The 5,475-nt window shown below is 38.1% G+C and overlaps 1 pseudogene; it reads right to left on the bottom strand.

The window, feature by feature from the left end:
• Positions 1-287: 287 nt before the first annotated feature.
• On the bottom strand, positions 288-1,979 carry LOC131820982 (centromere protein N-like; annotated as a pseudogene).
• Positions 1,980-5,475: the final 3,496 nt, after the last annotated feature.

Genomic DNA, 5,475 nt, shown 5'->3' with positions numbered 1-5,475 from the left:
GATCTCTCCAGGATCAAGGAGAGATAGGAGTGAGAAAAAGGACATCTTGTCACTTTTTAAAGGTCCACAATTGCTATGCTTTGCAGGGTGTGGAGGGAGAGGAGTTCACAGTGGAGGAGGAAGGAATCAGTCCCAACAATCATATAAACATTTTAAACTTGTCAATATCAAGAGTGAATTTCTAAAACACAAGTTTATAAATAGAAGCCATCCAGCTAGCTGTTAACTGAAATGCATATGCAGTATAGTCAAGGGAGTATTCTGTTTACAAAACCACATATCTCTTATTAGAGATATCTAATTTTAAAATAATACATTCCCTTACTGGATATACAAGTGAGCAATGGAGGAAGTGGTGCATTTGCAATACCGGCTGGTGCTAAGGATTTCAACCTGTCCAGAAGATGTGAGCTAGAGAACATTTTTAGGCACCAGAGTGGTTCTTTTCTCTCAGCCAAGATGTCTCCATTTAAGTCATTTTGAATTTTATTTCAAGCTTATTTTGTGAAAATTCTAGTCTTGGTTGAGGATAGTTTCCAAAAGTTTCTTGAGTTACTCCCTTGACTCCCTCTTTATTGTTTTTATGAATGATCACTGAATCCATGTGTATATCCAGCTCAAGTGTTCTTTCTTGTAGAAGTGAGTTTCAAATATCTGATTATACTGTTTAAAAACAACAGATTTAAGAGAGCCCAGATGCTGGCCACTGAGGTCCATATTCACAATCTTATGGTGGTTGTTACCAGCTATCAGTGCCTGACCCAGAAGCTCTTCAGCTGTCAGGAAGAAATGAAGGCATAGGGAATCTGGGAATAATACACCACATAAGTAGGTTTGTACCGGTTTGGCTTTCTATACCGTATCCCAGGCAACTTGAATCCATACTGCATTTTCCTCAGCGTCTCTGAGGCAGACTCACATTTTTAAATGCTCTCTGAAGAATTTTTTTAAAAATGATCTTTTGAATTGTTCCATATCAAAAAGGTCAGTGTCTTCACCTGGTTCTTTACTCATCTGAAAAATATGCCACACTTTCTGGTGCTGATGAAATTAAGTATATTTGATGTCTAAAAGGTCTGTGTCGTTGAGACTTGCACGCTTCTCCTCCCAAAGCAGAAGCAAGTCCTGCACAAAAGATTCCTTTCTCTGTTGGAATTTTATGGTCTGAAGTTGATTTTCAGACAAAAAGTCTCAGGCTTTGAAGATTGTTGTCATTTCAGTCACTGGGATTTTCTTATTTATTTATTTATTTATTTGATTCCAAGTTTTTATTTTATTCTGGTTAATTAACCTATATGTAAAAATTGGTTTCAGCTGTGGAATTTAGTGATTCATCACTTACATAAAACACCCAGTGTTCATCACAAGTGCCCTCCTTAACACCCGTCACCCATTTAGCCTACCCCTAACCACCTCCCTCCATCAACCCGATTTGTTCTCTATAGTTGAGTCTCTTATGGTTTTGCTTTCCTCTCTCTTTTTCCCCGTTCCCCTATGTTCATCTGTTTTGGTTCTTAACTTTCAAATATGAGTTTAATCATATGGTCTTCTAGGAAGGGACTGCTGTCCTGGTTCTTAGGCCAACTTGTCCTAGTAAAAATGCACCTGCAGGGTGCAGAGGGTGGACCTGGGTGTAAGTGGTTCCAGCTTCCATTGGGGGTGCTGGGTTGCTCACTGAAGTCTGTCAGTGTTGGGGATGGGGAAAATGGTGACGCCCCGCTCTCATGTTCCCAAAGTGGGGAATTCACACTTGCCACTGTTCAGGAAACCCTCACAAGAAGAGTGAACAATCTCTTTCTTGTGTTCCTGGATTCTGTCAGATACCTGCTTTTACCCTGGCTGTGTCCTAGCTGACTGTCTGCCAGGCGACACAGTACTCCTGTGTTTGATCTCAGGAAGGCAGCAATTTCTAAACTCCAAATTTTAGAGATCTGTGAGGTATGGACCTGGGCTGATTCTCTGGGGGAGGATCTTCTCATGCTGTGGCTGATATCAGTTAGTCCCAGAGAAGCAGTTGCACTACCATGCTGGGGCTTTGAATTTATGGTAAAGTGCAGCAAAAAGCTACACCAAGGTCTGCTCCCCTCAGCAGGTGTCTCTTTCTATGCTAACGACTGTTCACCGGCTCTTTTATCCCCTGAGAAGCTGTGCTACCTCTCCCAAATGCACTCCAAGAAGGGGAAATTTCTCTCCCAGTATGTGACCCAGGGAATCCTCAAACCATGCTGCCCACTCCTGGCCCTGTTCCCTTCTTCCCCACAGGAGCACTCCTATGCCAGCCAATCTCCACTTGGTAGTGGCTTGGACTTCTAAAACCTCAGACATTGAGCTCCACTGCTTATAAAAACACGGATAATCAGCTGCTCTAGTTTTTCCAGTTGATTTTTGGGGGGATGTGTTTCTCTTGTGCAATTCCCTGTGTGCTGCTTTTTCTCGGTTTCTCTCTCTCTTTCTCTCCTCTCTCTCCAAGATCAATGCTCCATCCCCTCTGCAGCATCCATGATTCTTTTCTACCCAGAACTGGGTCTCCCCACCTCTTACCTTCCATGATGTGGCTTCTTTTCTCCCTCTAGTTCTGCAGTTTGTTCTCTCAGTGTTTAGATTGATTTCTTGGGTGTTCAGAATGACTTGATATTTATCTAGTTGGGTTCGAGGGTTGAGACAAGCATAGGGTCCTCCTACTGCTCTGCCACCTTAACTCCTCCCCCAGTCATTGGGATTTTCAAGATCATCCTCTTGATAAACTCAGCAATAGTTCATTCATTTCTTTGGTAGGTCCCTCTGCCAGCAGAGTCTCTTCTCAGCAACTGTTCCCTTTCTCTCTCTCTCTTTTATATTGAAGTATAATTAACATAGAGCATTGTTAATTTTTGACATACAACTTAATGAATCAGTAATCCTATACATTACCCAGTGCTCATCGAGGTTAAGTGTACTCTCAATCTCTATTATCTATTTTACCCATCCCCTCACCTCCCTTCTGGCAACCACCAGTTCTCTGTATTTAAGAGTCTGGTCCTTTCCTTTTCCAGTCCTTCTTTTTCTTTGTTTGTTCATCTGTTTGAAAATTCCACTTATGGGTGAAATTATATGGTATTTGTCTTGCTGTGACTGACTTATTTCACATTATATTGTATACCTGAAGCTAGTATAACATTGTGTTAATTATTATTGAGTTAAAAATATATACATTAGTTTTAAAAATCACTTCTAGTTTCTTTTTTGAATTTTCATTTTTATTGGATAATTCACTCCTTCATTATATATTTTTGTTAAATGTCATGTGGGTTTATCAGCGGGAAACAAAAAGGGAACATAGACACATACTTAGAACATAAACTGAAAAAGACTGAAAAAAAAATAATGCGATTGGTCATTTACGTTATATACATCTGTTATTTGCATAGTAATTTATGTACTGGAGAGCTAACAGTAAAGTTTGTACTTTATTCAATTACTGGCCGTCATTGTACCATGGTGAATGAAATGTGAACTGTGTGTTTTTGGGGGATTGGTATTATTGAACTAACGCATGGTAACTGGAATCTATGCATTCTAAAACTGTGCAAAATGAGGACATTTTTACTATTTGGCTTGAATACCAATCATTTTAGTATATATGTGGACATATATACTAAATTGTCTTTTTTAGCAGCCAATTATAAGCTAGTATATATATATATATATATATATTTATTTTTTTATATAATTTTTTATTTTTTATAAACATATATTTTTATCCCCAGGGGTACAGGTCTGTGAATCAACAGGTTTACACACTTCACAGCACTCACCAAAGCACAAAAGGTCTATTTAAAAAATATATACTAGCTACTATAAGCTAGTATATATTTTTTAAATAGACCTTTTGTAGAGTATAATTACATCTAGATTTCAATAGATGGCCTTATTTATATTGTATTAACTACATATATTAGATGTCTGTGGAGTGAAACAAAAAGGCTATCTTACTGTTTTAGGCATTCCAAGGCCAATGTATGCGAGAAGTCTGAGCTTTGTACGTCCAGAATCTGTTATGTGAAAATGCTCACTGCTTTATGGCTCAGAGACCTACCATCAAGTTGTCCACAGTGTGGAACAGGGGAGAGGATGGGCTATGTTCATTGAGCCACTGACTTGGCACTGCTTAGCACAGTAAACCTTCCAGGTGTCTTCAGTAAGCCCATAATTAAAACAGTTGGATCAACCCCTTTAAGCAATCAAAGCCCCAAAGGGCAGAAAGAGCCTGACTAGTGCATTTAGCAGATAATTTATTGAATATGTATTAAATAATAGTAAGTGCTAAGCACTGGTGAATAAAATATCAAAAGACAATGTCCCTGGCCAAATGTAACTTAAAATCTATTGGAAGAAACAGACAATACCAAGAAAACATAAAAATATGATTATACATTGTGGTAAAAATATTAAAGGGAAAGGGAAATTGGATGTAATGTAAAATAAGGGAGAGAGACATATTTACTTTAGAAATGGTGGTTAGAGAAGAAATCTGTGAAAAGATCACATTTAAAGACAGACTTAAGGAAAAAGAAGTCAGCCACGAAGGAAATGGGTTGCACTTTCTATGCAATGTATGTAAACTATTCTAGCTACATAGAGGTCAACAAACTATAGCTCATGGCCTGAACCTGTCCATATATAACTTTTTTTTTTGGGAATACAGTCAAGCTAATTTATTTATTATCCATAGCTGCTTGATGTTATAATAGCATAGTTGAATAGTTGTAACAGAAATTGTATGACCCAAAAGTTTAAAATAATTACTATCTGTTGTTTAAAAAAAGTGTTTTCCAGTCATGGGCTAGAAAGTAAGAACAATGTCATATGATGAAGTTGAAAAAGTATGACAGAATAAAATCATTCAGGACTTCAGCAACAGAGAGAGAGAGAAACGGAGAGAGACAGAGAATTAGCTTGTGTTTTGTTATATGTTAAAAATCCGCTATACAATGGGAAGCCATTGAAATGTAGGAAGCAAAGGAGTGTTATGATCCAATTTATATTTAAGAAGATCATTCTGACATTTGATTTTAAATCATAGTATAGAAATAGTAAAAGACCACTATTCCCACTATAACTAGAAAAAAAAAACACCAAAACAAATAAAATAAAAAGATCAAGAATTTCTAGATCCACATAAGATATAGAAAATTGGAAAAGGGGGCACCTGGGTGGTTTAGTCAGTTGAGTGGCTGCCTGCAGCTTGGGTTATGATCCCAGTGTCCTGGGATTAAGCCTTGCATTGGGCTTCTTACTCAGCTGGGAGCCTGCTTCTCCCTCTCCCTCTGTCTGCTACTCCCCCTGATTGTGCTCTCTCTGTCAAATAAATAAAATCTTAAAAAAAAAAGTTGGAAAAGGTCAGGCTCATCAAATAGCCATCTTCAAGAAAAGAAGATACAGAGGAGAAGATGGTGGAGGAGGAGGAAAATACTAGGCTTGTCTCATCCCATGAAT

Source organism: Mustela lutreola, chromosome X, assembly GCF_030435805.1.
Source record: "Mustela lutreola isolate mMusLut2 chromosome X, mMusLut2.pri, whole genome shotgun sequence".
Lineage (NCBI taxonomy): Eukaryota > Metazoa > Chordata > Mammalia > Carnivora > Mustelidae > Mustela > Mustela lutreola.
The sequence above is the reverse complement of the archived record's forward strand: the minus strand, read 5'-3'. Positions and strand labels throughout refer to the sequence as shown.